Source organism: Pinus tabuliformis, chromosome 6 (assembly GCF_031772625.1).
Source record: "Pinus tabuliformis cultivar Carrire ecotype Pingquan chromosome 6, CPIR1, whole genome shotgun sequence".
NCBI lineage: Eukaryota > Viridiplantae > Streptophyta > Pinopsida > Pinales > Pinaceae > Pinus > Pinus tabuliformis.
This window is the reverse complement of record NC_142292.1, coordinates 1,379,335,018-1,379,355,529: the sequence shown is the minus strand read 5'-3', so window position 1 is coordinate 1,379,355,529 and position 20,512 is coordinate 1,379,335,018. Positions and strand designations below refer to the sequence as shown.

Below are 20,512 nucleotides of genomic sequence, written 5' to 3'. Positions count from 1 at the left end.
TTTAATGTTGACAAATGACGCTGTGAATCATTATTGGATCACAACAAATTCTATAAAAATATTTCTCTTGTATATCAATTGTTATATAGAAAAAAAAAATAAAAAAATCTGGTCATATAAAAAGAAAGAAAAAAAAAACCTATTTCAACATTTATAAAGTTAAAAATACTTTATGGTACAGATTGCTTGTTAGTCCGGTTGATATATTTAGTTCTTTTCTTGTGAAGTTTCACAATAAAAATTTTTAGTTTTTGGACAAATTTTTTACTAAATAGATTATCCCAAAAACTAGTCGCCAGAATATCTGGCTTAACTTTACTTATTATTTATTATTTATATATAACTTAGCTGTCCGGGTGGGTTTTTCTGGTCTAATTTTTCTAAAATCCGGCAGAAATTTATTGAAATTACAAGTTTGATGGATAACTCCTCCACAATCTGAGCGCCTTAGAGATTTTTGAGGGTGCTGAATCTATACATACAGTAAAAAAACTAGTTTAAACAACACAAATCAAAATTTAACCTCAATTTTTTCTGCCAAATTCAACATTTCAAAATTTAAAAAGTCTTACTAAAAACAACTCCATATATTAGAGGGGAAAACATATTTGTTTCGATTTTAAATGACTCTTTTTAAACAATGCGATGTGAATGGTCCTTATCAACACACAGAAGTCGACGAATTGTCATTTCGTAATGTCTCGTTAATTGCAAATACGGCCTGATTGGCAACAAACTAAATTCGCATAGTTTTTGCTGAGTAACCAACTTATATTACGTTTTTTTGCCGGCCTGAACACTCCCTTTGTCACGTATTCATGGATTGCAACATGACTAGCAGGCAAAAAGATGAGAAATGAATCAAAAGTTTCAAATACAGAGATACCTCATCTGTCAGTTTGGTCGATTTGAAGTTTTGTTTTCTACATGTTACTTTCCTTTTCCCTTTCTAATAAAATTTATCGTTCCAAAAACTGCACTAAAATGCATACAACATGAAAATCATCGAAAAACTCGAAGTCCAGCTCGCTAGATTAGTGAATTTGTAGCTCGAAGTTTGATAATTTTAAAGTCAATTCTTTAGGATTATTTAAACCTAATTTAATATATATTATTATTTTTACATCTAATGTTTATTATCTCTTACCAGGTGCAGTGCAGAGCAGGACGACTGGGACAAGCACTAGAGAAACATACAAAAACCAATCAGTTTCACGTTCGACTGCAACTGACTTTTTCACTTTTCTGTGTCTTCTTTTGTAATCCCCAGGCGTGCGCATCTTCCTACCGACAGCCGTAGTCAAAGGACCAGTAAACTTACTATGCAATTCTTAGCCATTGCGCAGAAGTGTAAGGATTGCTTGGAGACGAGTGAAACCAGCCCAGCAGCATTGTTACGCCCATTCTGACGCAGCAATTTAATTATTTCATTTACTCAGTGTGATAATGTTTGCCCGAGCGAAGATGACAATATCCAAATCCAAATGCTCGTGGAATCAAACCCCTCTCCTGACCTCTATGTCAGGTTTGCCAACCTAATATAGCCTGGCCCGAAGGGTTCTAGCGAGCTACCTTGACAGAAAATCAACTACAAACAAGGTTATCAGTTCAAGATCTTGCCAGTTTACCAGATTTGTCAATGTTAGAAGTTTATTTTAATGTTGACCTGAGAAAAATTCAGATCAGTTCTGCGTTCGAAATATCGTGCCATGTTCTGGCATTCATTGACAAAGAAACATTGCGTGCAATTTCTTTTCTACGTCCCCTCTCAAGTTCAACGAAGAACCCTTGTTTATTTAATTCCATGCAATACAACAAGACACAATCATTATTTTCATGTGATTCTAATCTGACAATTGTTTTTCTCGTCTAAGTCCTCAAATTGCTCGGAAGTGTTTCTCAAATCTAGAAAATCCTGCGTTATTCTACGTCAGCTGCAGTGTTCCTATACAGTCACTGGTCACTTGCAGGGAAACAGCAAGCAGAATATAGAGCCACAGTGAGGCCTCTAGCATATGCAATCTCCTCGTAAAATGTTCTACTACCTATAGATAGGATAAAAGCAAGAAAGAGTTTGATGAGCCTCCATTGAGCGTGTTTTACATTGAATTCAGAGCTATTGCAATAATGTGTAGAGCTGGTTTTGCTTCGAACTTAGTGAACTAAATATCTGTGGTGAGTGCGGCCGGTGTAAATATGCAAACCTTGGACTCATTGAATTAAATTAACTTTATTCTTAAGTGTTTTAAATATATATGTATTGTAGAAATTATTATATATATTGTATTGTATTGGAAGATCGGAAGCATTATAGTTTCACTACCCAACGCCATTGTTACCGCTAAGTTATGATCAGAGTGGGTGTTGTCGACGGAAGAATTGTGGTGGATAAAGGATGTCTTTTTGACCTAGACCATTTAGTTTTTTTGACCTAGTTTTTTTGACCTCGACCATTTATTGCACCGATAAGTTATGGAAGAATTGTGGTGGATCAAGGACTGTCCTCTTCTGTTTTTTTTTTTTTTTTTGATCTAGACCATTTATTGCACGGACTATAGAACTCATTTATCATCGCCTCATCTGTTTGACGTAGACCATTTAGGACAATAGAACTCACTTATTTATCATGGATGATGATAGTAAGTGGGCTGATTTTAACAATGGGAAATGCCGTTAATAAAAGGATGGTGCTGCACAACCAATTGGTCTTGAAGCTCGGTAAGGCGAAGGGTGCTCGTTTTTATTTTCGTAGGTAGTGTTTCTAGGGAGTGTTTAAAAGTGTAGAGTTACTAATTATATATATATATTTTTCGGAGTGATTATCAATTGAGGTAGGGGTTCAATTTGAGCGTTAAGAATACAATAGTTTCTCTGTGGAAGAAAGGGCAATTTAGGTTAAGAGCACATACCTCTATGGATGTCTAGCTAAGGGTAAAGTGGCTATAGAGGATTTGGACATGGTAGTGACATAAAGAAGAAGGAGATAACAATGGATTAGGTGGTTTTTTAGGTAGAAAGATGGGTTAGGGATCTAGAGAATTTGAGAATTCTCAAATAAAGTTGTTCTAGTTTGTTGAGATGTATGAAGTGTTGAAGGTCTTGGTGGCCCTAACAATCACCTTGGAACATCAAGAAATTAGGGGCTTGAAGCACCAATTGGTATGTTTGAAGGAAAATTTCAACATGAAGGTGGTCTTCCATATCTGAAATTTCAAGTGTTTGGTAAGGAGGTATGTGATACTTGGGCACTTAAAAGAGGTGGAGGGATCCTAAGGCTCTAAAGGAATACTGCCATAGGCTTAAAGATATGTACTTGCAAACTCTTTCCAAACAATTTCACTTCAACCTACTATCATAGGCTTAAAGATATGTAGTTCCAAAATCCTTCCAAACATTCTCAACCTACTATCATAGGCTTAAAGATATGTAGTTGCAAACTCCTTCCAAACATTCTCAATAAAATCTTTTTGGCGGAAATCACAAGAATAAGATTTTCTTGGAATGATTCCCCATCTCAACAAAATCTTATTGACCACAAAAATAAGATTTTCTTGGAGTAATTCCTCATTCCACTCATTGGAAATTTAAATAAATTATAACAATATTAATTATTTGATACATGTCAATAGTATTAATTAGTATTTTGTATTAGATTATATTTAATAATTTTATTAAATAATATATAATAATAAAATATAATATTTTTTCACGGGAACTATATTTTTATCACGTTCAATATATTTTCTCAATGAACACAGAAAATTGAACAATAACTTCATATAAAGGAATGCATTAACAAAGCAACCCATTAATATCTATCGAAAACCTAAAAAACCATTAAAATATATATATTTATTATAATGTATTAATAATATTTTTTTGATAATATTTATTTTAATAATAATATTTTAATATTTTTAAATTTAAAACAATTAAATATAAAACCATTAAAATTTTGAAAAGGGTGATTGTGTAAGCATTCCCATATAAGTATTATAAAAATTTAAATTCTGTAATATATCAATTTTTTTCCTACCTATCAATTATAATAATCAGAATTGAATTTATTGAACTATGCACTTTTTATAAACCATATATGTTGCGGTAAAGTATTTAATCTTATATATGCGGGGATATATACCTTTCTAGTGCTTTAAATTAAACTCTATATATTTTAATATATACATAATAATTAAATATTTTATTATAGAGTGTTTATTAATCATTTTTATTATACATTGTATTTGGGAAATGTGTTTTTATAACATGTTCTAGAATTTATGTATTCAAGCTTATGCGATCTACAATAAATTAAGGAAAGTCTAGTAGAAATCACATAATAGTAATGGTCTTTCTGTATAGGTAGCATAGTTTTAAAAACCGCTCAGAAAAACCGGTAACCGGTCAAACCGGCCGGTTAGCTAGCTGGCCGGTCCGAACCGGCCTAAAAACCCGGTCAGACCATGCATTTGCCCGATTTTTGGCCCTAACCGGTGAAAACCGGCCGGTTTAGGACAAAACCGGCCGGTTTGTTACAAACCGGCCGGTTTTGTCCTAAACTGGCCGGTTTTAGGCACAACCACCATAAAGTTAAAGAAACATGTTTTTGACTGTGTTTGAGGGGTTTTGGGGGGGGGGACTAAGGGTGTTTCAACCCTAACAATGTTGGCAATTAATGGTAATGTTAAATTCTTAAAGTAAAAGTGACATTTCCTTTAATTTTCATTTTCATCCTTTTACTTAAATTTTTAACATTACCATGAAATGACTCAGGATGTTTGAGAGTGGTTTCGACCTCATTGGATTTCATATGGAGAAACTAGAATTTTAGATTTCACTCAAAATTCAGCAGACTTAATGGTTTTCAGGATTTCATGGTTTGGGGGTAAACAATAAATGCAATTAGAGCTCCAAATGATAAGAAAAACTCCTGATCTAGATCCCATTGTGTTGGACGATATTGATCCAACATCAGAATGGGTGGAGGAGACTGAAGAACCTGTGTTTGAGGCTGATTTTGATATCGACATGGCTTTGGCGGGGGATGAAGCAGATTATGTGGTGGCATCAGAACCAGGATCAATAGCGGCATCAAGGAAAGGCAAGGAACCAATGGAAGGCACTAGTCATGCAGGTCGGCAAACTTGTGCTTCCATTAGGTCCACTTCTATTGTCATTGGTGGCATTGATACTGAGGTTGCAAATCAGGCTGAGGCATCCTCAGACTCTGAACCAGATGATGTCTATGTAGCTCCTGATGATGATCTTGTGTCTACTACTAGTAGTGGTAATGAACTTGATGATTGATCATGTGTATACTGTAGACTTGTAGTAGGCCAATGGCCTCATAGCTTGCAGCAATGTTTTTGGACTTTATAGGCCATTTAGAGCCTCATTTGTTATGTATTTTGCTATTTTGTTGATGATATGTATTGCACTCGGTGCCATTTTGATGTATTCACCTTTACATGGTATATAAATGAGCAAACTTTGCATATTTTGTCTCTATTGGCTTGGAATCATGGTTTTACATCTTAAAAATAGTTTTGTTTCATTAAAAATTAATTATTTAATGTATTTTTTTAAAACCGGTTCGTTTAGACCAAACCAGTGCCGGTTAGACCGGTTCCGGTCGGTAAACCGGTTCATTAGGTGGACCGGTCCGGTCACCGGTTCCGGTTTTAAAAACATTGATAGGTAGTAAAGTTTCTATGATCCATAATAAATTAAGCGATGTCTTTTGGTAGAAATCACATAAGAGAAATTTTTGGCCTCTTACGGACCGTTCAAAGTGATGAACTTTAATAGCAGTGGTCCTTTCGTATAGGGTAATAATTTATGTATTCAAGTTTTTGTGATCCATAATGAATTAAGGGAAGTCTTTCAATAGAAATCACATAAGAGAAATTTTTGGCCCTTTAGGCGAGACCATTCAAAGTGATGAACTTTAATAGCAGTGGCCCTTTCGTATAGTGTAGTAATTTCTATATTCAAGCTTCTGAGATCCATAATGAATTAAGCAAAGTCTTTCGGTAGAAACCGCATAAGACAAATTTTTGGCCCATTAAGCGAGACTGTTCAAAGTGATGAAGTTTAATAGCAGTGGCCATTCCGTATAGGGTAGTAATTTATGTATTCAAGTTTATGTGATCCATAATGAATTAAGCAAAGTATTTCAGTAGAAATCACATAAGAGAAATTTTTTACCCCTTACACGAGACCGTTCAAAGTGATGAATTTTAATAACAGTGACCTTTTCGTATAGGGTAGTAATTATGGATCACAAAAACTTGAATACAGAAATTACTATCCTATACGGAAAGGCCACTGTTATTGATGTTCTAGAATCTTCAATCATTCTTTCTTTTATGTTATTATAATAGTTAAGAATTTGGATTCTATAAAATTATGGCTAGTACTTCTAAATACACAATTTATAAAATAATAATAAATATATTTTATAATATTATTAATAAACAAAATTTATAAGTAATTTATAAAATAATATAAATATATTTTATAATGTTGTTAATAATTATATTTTATAAGTAATATGATTTTTTTTAAATGTTAATGCATTTGTGTATATGTATATAAGATTAATAATTGGTCAAGGGTTCTTTATAAATCACAAGGAAATTTGTTGCTTTCATTCTTATTGAATATTAGAGTTGTAATAAATAATTGGGTAGAAGATTAGGTCCTATAAGCTTATGTCCTATGGGAATGTATTCCCCTCACACAATTTCCAGGAGAATTTAAATCTTAATTGTCATTGAAGATTAAAAAAATAATAGTGGATATTTTTAACTAGGTTTTTCTTCTTCATATCTCTGTATCAAAGTAATCATTCATAGAATAAGAAAGGCTTTCCAAGCCTTCACCCAAATAAAACTTTACCACACCTTAAGAAGTACCGATTCTAAAGTTGATAAGAAAGGCAATAAAGCCCTCTAATTGGATGAGGGAACTCATATGATCAAGAGATCCTGCTTGACATGAAAATTTCCATAAAGCAAAGATGCCAAATAATAGACGAAAAGGAGCTTTGTAACCTGTTATTAAATGGTTGAATAAATGTTATTTTCTACTAATAAATAGACAATTGGTGGGAAACATAACTTAGTCAAATTTATTTTCAATTGAAAAGTAAAACAAACATAATGATCAAAATTAGGGTTTGAGATAAATCTCAACCCTATAACCATAAGAAAGTGAAATTTCCACGATCCATAAAATAATTTCTAATAATTAAAAAAAAATCGGCATGGATTTAGACATCTTCAATTTAAGAACAATAGGTGAAAGAAAAAAAAAACATTAAACCAAGTATTTAGTAAGAACAATTGGAGAAAAAAAAAACATTAAAGTGAGTATTTGGTGTTATATGAACTAGTAAACCTAATAATTAGATTAAAAGGTGGATACATCTTGAAAAAGAAATAGGTGAAAGAAAAAAAACACATTAAAGCAAGTATGGTGTATGGTGTTATGACAACCATTCAAAATTAGATTAAAAGGTAGATACATATTAAAAAAGAAAAATAAACATTGAAGCATGTATTCAATATAAAAAATGAACTAATTTACAAACACTCACAATAGTCTTTTAACCATTGTTAATTTAACAATAAAAAATAAAAAATAAAACCTATGCTTTAAATATTTATGTATTATAAAATAATAAAAATATATTATTTCATTTTCACTAAAGTAAAATTGAAAACCCTAGATGGGGTGATAGGGCATGTGAATGGGGTAAGCGTAGTGTAGTCATCGTCACCTTAAGGGATAATTAAGGGAGATATTCCCACCATTTTACATGATGTCTACGACATACAAAATGTTAGAGGTATCAAAGTTAATTAATATGTAGTAGGTACAATAGTAGATTTTGTAGGTTGGTGATTTGTTGTGGGTTGCTTCCTAAAGTACTAGTGCTTAGGTCTATGATGGAATTTATATCATTTTCATTGGGTTATGTTAATTATTATCTTATCATGCATACTTATTCTTGGCCTCCACACTTCATTGAGTTGGTTTGAAAAGCTTTCCTTTCTCTCTGTAGGTTTGTTTGTTGGTTGTGGTATGCTTCGCTCAAGGGATTCCTAGGTGCGGGGCTTGGTCAGACCTTAGGCCCCCCACTCAATAGTTTCTCCACGCTTGATTTATATGGTTCCACTTTGTTGTTCGAAGGTCTGAGATGGAGAAGATTATATTCTTGTTGAAAGGTAGCAAATTCATGGGTAGTGTCAAGTTTTACGTGAATATGGGTTAAGTAGACATCCTATTCTACTTCACATTTGCTTTTAACTTTGGCTTTTTCTATTATGTGTGTGGTCATAAGCTTCATTGGTTTTTGTTTAGCCTAGGTAGATGAGAAGGATGATAAGGCAAAGAGCCTAGCCTCATTGTGGAGACTGTGAAAGGGGTTCAGTAGGAGGCTTGCAATCCCAAGATCAATATTAGGCCTCAACTAGGCTCTTTTGTTCATAGAACCCACCTAAATTCCAACAAGAATTGAGGTAGGTGGGGGAGGAAATTATCACAGACCAAGATTATAATTCAAATTTTAGAGGTTATATTAAATATGGTTTACTACGTGCCTAAAACAAGCCATAAGAGATGGCATCAAAATCAATATTTGCACATTATGTATTTCTCGTGGGTAAGGTCCTTCTAGAGAGGAAAGATGTGAAGAGCTCTAATTACAATTTAAATATATGAACAACTGCATGGCATGGATTGAGGATGTTTTCATACATAGAAAAGAACATGGTCCAGATAATTTAGTTAACCCAATTACTATTGAGGATTTTTGTAAAGGTATCATAATTCAACATCATTCCTTAAAGAAAATAAAAAAATAAAAAATATTTTATTTAAAAATATATCTCATAGACACATTTTATGATTCAAAATATATATATATATATATATATATAAATAATTATAATTATATATATATATATATATATATATATAATTAATTACATAAATATAAATATAAATATTAAATGTTATTAAAAATTATATAAATATTTTCATTTTAGTTTATTTCTTATTATCAATCTTTTTTATAATTAATTATTAATATTTTAAAAATAAATTAATATATAAAATTTTATTAAATAATATTTAAATTTAGTGAAGGATAGAAGTAATTATTTTATTATTCATGAATGGTAATTCTTAAGAAGGTGTTTTTTTAAGGTAATTGTATAAGGTTTTTAGTTTGAAATCTAGAAAGTAGAAAAGATTTAGCCCATATTAAAAGTTGGAGTGACCTAGGCTAGGTACCACATCTACGTGAATTTGATGGTTTAGATGCTTCTGTATAATGGTATTTTAGCCAAAATTAATCCCTAAAAATAACAAAAAAAATCATCCAAAGGTTGGTGTGACCTAGGCCAGGTACCACATATAGGTGAATTTGATGGCTTAGATGCCTTGAGATAATGGTATTTTAACCAAAATTACTCCCTAAGAACAAGAAACAAATTATCCCAGAAAAAAACATTCCATCTTATTTCACTACATCCATAAGCTAATAGATACTATATAATGAAGACAATAATATGTGTTAATTTTATGAAAAGAAAGTAAGCTAGATTTAAAAATTTATTAGCAACTAGGTTAGGTTGGCATGATATTGGATATGTTCTGGCCACTACCATTATACCAAACATTCCTCTTCTTACTAGGATATTGTAACCTTGGATCTCTTAATTTACAAAATACTTCATATCACAATGATCACCCATTAAGCTATCTTGGAATGTTTTTTTAATATATATAATTTAATTTTAATTATATATATATATATATATATATATAATCATAACCAAATATTCCATCTATAAATTAATTAATATAAAAGAAAATAAAAATACATTTTAAAATGGTTTTAAATATTAATAAATATTATACCATATTTAAGTCAAAGATAACTAAATATGTGGATTCTTAACTTAATTATTGGAAAATAAATAAAAATATTATATATATATGTTTTTGATAATATATAAAGAATGAGAGAATCAATTTAAGTTGAAAAATGCTTTCAAAGTAAATTAAACTAGAGTGATGGATATATTTATGTTTAGTGATAATAGGTATATTTTATGTTTAATATTTTTTTATCTAGGCATTTAATAATGTATTTCTATTTAAAAAGAGAATATATTTATGTAGTTTTAGAGTTTTTTTAGCATTTTTAACAACGTTGTTATTGTAACAAAATTTAAAATAAGATAATATTCCAACTTAGATTGATAGAAGTCAATCCTCATATTCATAGTTGAAGTCAATATTATAGTTTGGGGAGAGGGGGTGTGGTAGTTATCTTATCCTAAATTAGTCATGATAGAGTCCATCCTTTATTTGTTTTGTTCATATCATTGTCTTTCTATGGGCCTCTCTCCTATATCATTGTATTTCACTAATCCTCTGCCTTTTTTGTTGCAATTCTTTTCTTCTCTTCTCTTCCCTCACTTTCTACATCAACCCCCCATTTATCATTAACCAAATTTCATATTTCTTGTCAAGCTACTCTAACATGTGAAGTATGTGAATGATTTCGGAGTGTTGAGTGCCTTTAACTTGTATATATTCAAATAATGAAAGATTTCATGTGCCAATATAAATCAATAGTCTACATAAATTTCTTGTGTATAATTGTTGAAAATCCTATTTTAATTGAAAAATAATCATCTCCTTATATACCTTATCTCTAGATGATGAATCCCTTCTCTACCTTCTTATCACCTTATCTCTAGAAAAGTATTGATGTAAGCAATTAGTTTCCATTATTAATATTTGAGGCATGTACTTTAAAATTCTTAGGTTGGTTTCTAAGCTTGCCATGCATTTTCTATGTCTCCTCTGATGGGGCCTCTAATTGGCTACCCCTACCCAAACTCCTTGTTGTTCACCATTTTAGTCTACTTTACTTCCAAACACCAAATCCACGAACTAGAATTGAGCGTAAAATTCCAAAGAAGCAAACCCATGTTAACCTTAGATCTTCCAACCAATATGATCAATAAACATATAAGGAGATAAGGAGCTTTAGATTCAAATACTTATACTTCTACTAAAATTAAATTCACCTTTACTACTGAATGTTAATTACATGATTATAATCCCTCATCATTACCTCCATAGCATGTCCCCTTTTTGGCATTATAGTCTAGTTTGAAGCTTACCCTATGATGGGATGGTTCAAATCAAGGATTGAGGATGAAGGTGGAGCCATGATTGCATGAAGTATCTTCTACCTCATGAACTATCTCTTCCCCATGTTTGTTCATTCATGACAGACATAACCTATGTATGTCTAGTAACATGTTACTTTATTCTTTTCTAGCTTTCTTAACATACCAATGATGGGTTCTAAATATTCATATCATTGAAATACAAGTACAACTAAATTTATCTAAAAAGATCATGAATCCCTTTAAAATATGAATTAATTTTCCAATCTAAACAAACTCGAAACAAAAATAAAAATGGATAAAACAAAACAAACTCGAATAAATTTAACAGTCAAGCTTAGGGTAGGTAAAAATTAGACCCTAAACATCATAGAAAAGAAAATAATATAAATCATATGAATAAAGTATCAAATCTCAGTTTTGATGCCTAGTTTTTACCAAGCAACCAAACCCCTCAACAATTTATATAATAAAACATTAGCAACTTGCATAATAAAATGTTTTATATTAGCTTCATAAATTTATAAAATTAAATAAACAAATAAAATTAATATACTAAAAAAATATAACTATATTAAAACAATCACTCATCATAAATTATCCATTTACAAATATAAAAGTTAAAAATAAAATTAAAATAAATTACCATTTCAAATAAAATATCATTCATATAAATTTTATATTTTAAATAAAATTATCTTATCAATTTATTTTACATTCTATAGATCCTTTGAGAAAAAAAAAAATCTCTAGAAATCAATTCCACCATTTAAAAAAATTATTAAATTTAATTTCTAATATATTTAATAATAATTTTTTCATAACTCATTAATTTATTAATATCAAAAAAATATTTCCACATCATTTTATTATAAATATAAAAAAATATTTACACATCATTTTATTATAAAAACAATTTGATAAATTAAAATAAATATTATAAGTTAAATAAATCATTTTATTATAAAAATAATGTGATAAATTAAAATACTAAGTGAATTTTAAAAATATCTGACAACAATTAATATGGAAAAATAAATTTATAAAAGTTTTTTTTTTAAATGTAACAACCATTAAAATGGAAGAATCAATTTATAAAAAGTTTTTCGTCTTCTTTTATTTATGAAAAAGAAGAAAAATTATAAATTATATAAATTACAGTAATAAAATCAATTACAATTTATACTTATATAAAATATAATAATTACAATTTATACTTATATAAAATATATATAATAATAATTACAATTTATACTTATATAAAATATATATAATAATAATTACAATTTATACTTATATAAAATATATATATATATATATATATATATATATATATATATATATATTATTTTAAAGATTTTGATGTAAAATATTTTACATAATATTGATTATTATATTATTTTTATATATGTATTATTATTCTTTTTATAAAACCATATAATATCTTAAATTTTAATAAATTATATAAAATTTAATAATTTTATATTAAAATAAATCTCTTAAACATTCTATTATTTTTTTATTTTTAATTTTTTTAAATAATTTTATATTTATAAATTTTTATATTTTTTTCCATTTCATCGTTATAATTATTTAACAAATTATTAAATAATTAATAATTATAATCTTTTTATTATTTTAATTCATCTTATATAGCTAATCATAATTATAAACCTTTTAATTTTTTAATTATTATTTTATTTTACTAAATATTAAATTTAATACTATTATATCAAAATTTAACTATATTTAAAATCCAATACTATTATATCGAGGTTCAACAATATTATTATTATATATAATGATGGATTAAACCTTCAATGGTGCTCTCACATCTTTTTGGATTATATTTATTTTACACTAATACACTGATCTATTATACACTAACCTATATTGAGAAAATCCAATACTATTATATCGAGGTTCAACAATATTATTATTATATATAATGATGGATTAAACCTTCAATGGTGCTCTCACATCTTTTTGGATTATATTTATTTTACACTAATACACTGATCTATTATACACTAACCTATATTGAGTTGAGCAGTTTAAAATAGGTTCTAAATAATTCAAAGCACTTCTTTTCCCAAAAATTATTATCCCTACTCTAGATTAACGACTCTTTGATTCTTAACATAAACACTCCCTCTATCTATGATGTCTTTTAAACAAAAGCGTTCTCTGAAGGATCTATACTCCTGATGCAGCAAAAATCTCGTGTAGGGAGGCTTGCTTTTTAATCTTTTTTCATTTGAGTTTGCTGACCTAATATGCTGGTCCATCACTCAGTATAACACCTTGTTTTAAACCCTTTTCACTAGGTCTGGGTCTGGAACTTTCACCGAAATCCTAATTTGCTCATGCATCAATGGCTATCAACCTCACTTCTTTGTCCTACGCTTTATGCCATAAGCCCTTTAACATTCATCTAATATTTCATATTCACTAATATAAGTATAAAATTGTTATCGTATGGACCTTTTTAATCACCCTCGGTATTCGTTACCTTGCTATGTTTCCAATTACAATAAAATGAAGGTAACAACTCAATTCTCATACTACGTTAAAAACTAATACTTCATAATCTTTCAAATATCTCATAACTCAGTTTCTATGTTCAACGTTACAATCCCTTTTCTGAAATCTTAGTTTTTTTATAAGAAATCCTCCACTGGCCCTTCTCAATCAAATACTCTTCCATATTCTACACTTTCCATACTTTTTTTTAAAGAACTCCTTCACTAGCCCTTCTCAATCAAATACGCTTCCCTATTCTGCACTTTCCACTGTACAGATATGGAGCGTTCTCCTCTGAAGTTTTCCATTATCCTAGTGTTCTAGACTGCGTTACTTCTATGGAAGTGTCTAGTCATTTCCCTCGTTTACTAGACAGCCACCACTTCCCTTTCAGTGACAGAATTCTACAGTCAAAGTTAATATATTACACAGCCTCTATGCTCTCACATAGTTAACTCATCGTTCTAACTGTTCACAATTTACTGATCGATGGTATTGCATCTGCCTATATAAGTTATAAACATAGACTTCGACATCTAAATTGATTATCAACAAAACTTACAAACAATATAAAATCTGTAATGGTAAAGTTCTAATTTCAGACAAACTGACATACTCTTGCATATTAATATAAATGTCACTATGGTGTAGATTTTGCCATATTTCCGAAATATGATAAATATAATTCAAATCTACATTTCCAAAATATTCTAAAATCTATAGAATGACCTAACGATGACAGATTTAACAAGTAGTTTCACTCCAAGGTGGAGTTTATGTCACTGGAATCGATGCGGTGCTGATTTCCCACGTAAAGAAAAGCACCCAAAATATCAAGGATGCCTACCTACGTAGAAGTATGCCCGTAATGAGGAGCTTGTTCAATATTTTTTCGATCAAGCATAGTTAATCCGAAATATCACATGAAAATAAATTGTTTTTCACATGAAAGTAAATTGTTTTGTGTTTACAGACCTTGAACTATTTCTCAACATAACTGGGTGGACCTTCAAACTAAGGTATTAGAAGAAAATATTTCTCTCTTTGCCTGTCCAAAAATTTGGCCCAGTTCCTAACATAAGAAGCTTGAGCTTGCCCTAAGCGCTGTAGCTAGAGTTTAGTGCAATTTGCATGTCACTTGAAATCCAGGTTATAAAGTGACCATCCATTTAAAATTTTGTTTCTTTCTCTAGCGAGTATAGGCAGCACCATGTCAGAGTTTTCAATTCTTCTCTGGAGCCCATGGATAATGCCTAATGTTCTCAGTCTGGTAAAATATATGTTGGCATCGGTCATGAAGGATTAAAGAAGCGTTTGAAAATTTAGGTTGTTGAGTGAGATCTAAAATTTCATGATTCCTCATGATTATAAATTGCTAATAATAGCAGATGGGTAGCTACATAAATTTATACGTAAAAAGGGACTTCGAACAGGTTAATAGGTACTAAAAAGCTTTACTCGAAGAGTAATACATGGAGATTCGATGCTGCATAATAATATAGAATTGAATCTCGTATTAATGTCTCTAGAGTTTATCAGATGCAGCTGTGATGCCTGTACTATGTTCGATTATCCGAGGAACATATGGCCCTGGAGCACCTACGTCGTATGTACGGTGAAAGTGGGCTGTGTATCTCGTTTCTTATCATGACAGCAAGAGATATGATCTTATCGAATAAGATTCATCAATAGTTCTCTGAAAAATGATTGCCAGTCTTGCAGTTTGAAAGGACACATATGCCATCAAGACTAATCTCATGCTTGCCTGGTCGGATTAAGTCTGGAAACAATCATCCTATATCTAGCAGTACACTTACTGGTTATTACGTTCATGATCATACTGGTTTAACAGTAATGTGGGTTCCACGTGCATTTATTAGCTCTAGTCCTTCAATGTTTTCTCCGTGAACTGATAGTAAAACTGTGCTATTATTTGACAAGATAACTGCACATCAGGGACATTGTTTACTCAAGCCAAATATTAAGCACCATGTACTAAGCTGGTTCACGGCTTTTCATCAATGTCTACATTATTTACTTAAAGCAAATATTAAACATGGTTCAAAGTATTTTTATCAATGTTTACCTTACTTAATATGACAAATATTAAACACAATGCACTAAACTGGCCCAACACCTTTTCACCAAGGCCTTTCATCCATGTTTAATGAGAAATTACAGATGCCACGGACTCATGGCAGACATCTCAAAGCTCAGTAAACCATTCGATTGAATTGAGTAGATCGAATGGATATAGATATTCTAAATGGCAGGCTTGAATATATCAATTTCTTTAATGAAAGCAAACATGTGGCTAAATTTTCATGGAGTAGGCCTGCACAAGAGGACAATATATAGGAAAGATACTGCAAGTTTTGTAACTGTACCCAAGCATAGAATATTTGAAAAATGGTCTCTTGGGTCGAAAATTTGACTATTAGCTGTACCAAGATTCTCTCAGAGAAGCATGGAACGATTTATTCATGTATAGGCCTTGGATGGCATATAAATAGAATTGAATTTATGATTTATGACACCGACCCCAGTTTTGGGTTTTCTTCCAGAAATTGCCTGTGATGCCATCATGGGGCCTTTTCTAGCGACTGATCTAGGCGGATCATAGGCAACCAAGGTTGTCTGGGGTGAATGCCGGACAATATTTAAAGGATTCATAAAGTCGGGGCGAGGTTTGAAAATTTTAAGCTGATAGCCAACGAACAAAATAATACAAGAATGCACGTCTAAATTACCTTTGTTCTTCCTACACAACTCTTTCGTCTACATTAAAAAAAAAATTCAGTCATTCATTAATCTGCTTTCACGAAGTAGCAGAGAGGTTTTCTTATAGCTGCAAGTGCAAGTATGGGACACATTTGTTAAAACTGTTTACAGTAACCAAAAATTGCATGGTGTATATATATATGAGAGAGTAACAGACCTTGCAGAAGTAGTTGGTCGAGGCAACGCTCCTCCCTGCGACTTTTGAAGCTCAAGGCACCAACTCCAGCTGTTTTCTTGAATCTCAGAATTGGAAATGTCTGCGAGGAGGAAGATGAAGCCGAGAAACGAACATGTGGCCGAGAAGTTGAAGGTTGTGCGCTGTGATGATCAGAAGGTCATATGAGTACCTCAGGGGGCTGTAGAAAGAAGGATCTACAGCCCACTTCAGGCTTAGATTTGGACTCAGCAGCAGCAGCAACAGCTCCGGTTAGATTTGATATCGACGGAGGGAGGCAACCTTGTGCATTAATTTGCGCACCAGCAGTAAGTACATGCTATGGGGATCAGAGCCAAGAAAACATAAGTGTGTGTGGCGCTAGATCCGGGAAATGTACTAGCATAAAAGGGTGGGCAAAATATACGTACAGGAATCGAGGAGCGGAAAAAAGAAGAAATATACGAGAAGGGAAAAAAACTTGCAAAGGGGACTGGCGGGGTAGTGTGCAGAGAGGGCTATGATAATGGATGGTAAGTGGGGAGGAGAAGCAACGCGGAGAAGAGAGAAAAAAAGAAGTGAGAATTGGGGCCTCAATGTCAGAGGAAAAACAGTTGTAACAGTGTTGAGCACCCAACCGAAGCGAAGCGAGCAGAGCAGAAAACAGAGAGATGGATGAAAAGAGATGGAGGGAGTGGGGAGCTTTGAAGGGAGGAGGAGTCGATATCAGGAGACAAAGGAATGAAGGAAGGAATAAATGAATGCAATTAATGAAGGGATGGTTGCTCCTGGATTCTGATGGGCGTGGGTGGGGACCCGCTGACGTAAGGGAGCAGTCTCTGTGAAAAGGGCTATCGTTCAGCGCGCGGGACCGCCGGACGGGAGATCGAGCGACTGGGGTTGGTTGATACTAGGGTTTTAATATTTCATGTGTGGCCCACCAGAGGGGACCTCCCACGACCGACGCTATACATTACGACTGCGACCTTTCTCCAAATAGAAACAAAATATATTTTATATATATATATCGGGGGTTGAAAATATTTCTCCGTTTCGCCGGACGGGAGTGCCGGGTCAGGCAGCTTTCCGGCTGCGAGGGGGGTGGGCTGGCTGGGTGCGCCGACTGATGAGTAGACGGACCCCTGGCGAATGATGGGTGTGGGGTTGTCGCCCCGAGTACGTGGCGAGTTGGTCGACGGAGCCTTGTGGCCTTTTGCTGTATTATACAACCGGGGGAAAAATAAATTACCGTCTGCTGTATCTCGGGTCCCGCTGGGCCGTGGCTCTTCGGTTCCTGAAGGGACGGAACAAGGAACACTAAAATAAGAAAGTAGTCCAGGTTAAAATTGGATGATAAATAAGAAAGTAGTCAAAGTTAAAATTTGGTAGTACAGGAAGTTATAGTTTTAATTTATTTTGAATATATTTTTTATATACATTCTACCCAGTTAAAATTATAATATTATGCTCTCTCTAGTCAAATGCTGATCCATTGCATTAAGCGACACAGGTAACAACTGGTCCGAATCCTCATTTCTAATACCAATTTCCCTTTTTTAAATGAGTGGCCCGTTTCCAGAGGATTTTTTCTCCTGCCAATTCTAATAAAATTGCAGTTTAAAAAAGGCTATAAATTACCAATTTCCCTTTTTAAAATGAGTGGCCCAGGATCTTTTCTACTACCAATTCTAATAAAATGGTCCATTCTAATAAAATTGCAGTTTAAAAAAATTTACAAATTAGTTAAGAAAATAATGAAAATTTTGTCAAAATTTGGTAGAAAATTTTGAAAATCTGGGTTATAGTAGTCAAATTTTAAGATTTTAAGTTACTTAAATTGATAATGTTAAATCCATGGCCACCATCAAAAAAACTATGCAAACACTCCAGCATTCTAATTTTTTGAAAACCTTTTTTACTAGGGGCGAATTTGTACTAATTTCACTTTTTTAAATGAGTGGCCCATTTCCAGAAGATTTTTTCTACTACCAATTCTAATAAAATTGCAGTGTAAAAAAAGTTACAAATTAGTTAAGAAAATAATGGAAATTCTGTGAAATCTGGTGGAAAATTTTGAAAATCTCAGTTACAGCGGTCAAACTTTAGGATTTTAGGTGACCCAAAAGTTCTTGATAATGTTAAATCCATTTCCACCATCAAAAAACCATGAAAACCTTTTTTACTAGGGGCGAATTTGTGGCATCCGTAGAAAACACATTTTAAATACTAATTTCCCTTTTTTAAATGAGTGGCCCGTTTCCAGAGGATTTTTTCTACTACCAATTCTGTTAAAATTGCAGTTTAAAAAATGTTACAAATTAGTTAAGAAAATAATAAAAATTCTGTCAAAATCTTGTGGAAAATTTTGAAAATCTAGGTTACAGTGGTCAAACTTTAGGATTTTAGGTGACCCAAAGGTTCTTGATAATGTTAAATCAATTTCCACCATCAAAAAACTATGCAAACACTCTAGCATTCTAATTTTTTGAAAACCTTTTTTACTCCAGGCGAATTTGTGGCGTACATAGACAACGTGTTTTATTAAGTGTTCGGTTTACTCAGAGTTAGGCATCGTGCATGCAATTAACCACTTAAATAAACATGTGAACAAAATTAATTAAACTAGTAGTTTTTAAGTGTGATTTTTAAAAAGAATTATGGTATCTTTTTCGATCTAATTTGTCTAGAATTTGGCAAAGATTCATTGAAATCAAGTTTGATAAGGGAACTCTTCACAATCTAAGTGCCACAAAGGTTTTTTCCAATGCTAAATTTATATATAGAAAGAAAAAAAGAAATTATTTTAACGAGGCTAAAAATAGCCTATGGCACAGATTGCTTCTTCATCTGCTCGATGTATTGAGCGATTGCTTCTTCATCTGCTCGATGTATTGAGCGATTTCCCTGTCAAGTTTTTTTTGTGAAGCTTCAAAATAAATGCTCCAAACTTCTCGACAAACCCCTAGCTAAATAGATTATTCCAAGAGCTAGCTATCAGCATATTTGTCTTTGAAGGCCACACATTCTAAAATGAAATGTTTTCTGTTTCCACTTTTCCCCAAGAACAAAAAATGCTTACTCTTTCCTCCCACACTTTTTTTGACTTTTTCGAGCGCCCTATTCACAACGGAGTTGATGAGAGTTAGTCCTTAACTGAGCAATAAGAATTTGGCTCTCCAAAGATATTGGCCTCTATGTATGTTTTTGGTTGATGACTATGAGTGGGATTAAACACTTCAATATAGTGATTTTCTTTCTTTCTAGCTCCTTATCCCAAGTACACTTGTGGAACTTTTCCATAACAGAAGTTTTTAACAAAAACCAATTTAAGCAAACACAAATCAAGATTTCTTAAACACTTCAATATAGTAATTTTTCTTTCCTCCTAGCTCCTTATCCCAAGTACACTTGTAGAACTTTTCCATAACAAAAGTTTTTAACAAAAACTAATTTAAACAAATCACAAATCAAAATCTGACTACAAATTTTTGACCAAACTACTCTTTAATTAAGAAAAAATTATAACAATAAATTTTAATGAATTTTGAATAAGATTTTATTATATACATTCTACCGTGTTCCTCTTAATATTATAATATATTCCCGGAAGCATTGCATTAAGTGATCCGGGTAACAACTGGTCAGAAACCTCGTTTCTATACCAATTTCCCTTTAAATTTTCGACTACCAAATCCCACATTTTGTTAATGGGTGTCCAGTTTACTCTAGAAACAAAGTTAGGCAAATAACCCACAAAAATAATTGAAGAGTTTGTAAGAGTAAATTTAAATGTTTTTTTATGACTTAAAAATTATTTTAACAATCAACCACAATTATC

General features: G+C 31.8%; 1 protein-coding gene across 1 annotated transcript in view; it reads right to left on the bottom strand.

Annotated features, from left to right (window-relative positions):
* The window catches only part of NAC007 (NAC family transcription factor), a 28,306-nt gene extending 10,913 nt beyond the window's left edge, over positions 1–17,393 (bottom strand). Inside the window, exon 1 of the mRNA XM_089388364.1 lies at positions 16,678–17,393. The gene's annotated coding sequence lies outside the window, so the exon portion shown is untranslated. The remainder of the gene's footprint in view (positions 1–16,677) is intronic.
* Positions 17,394–20,512: the final 3,119 nt, after the last annotated feature.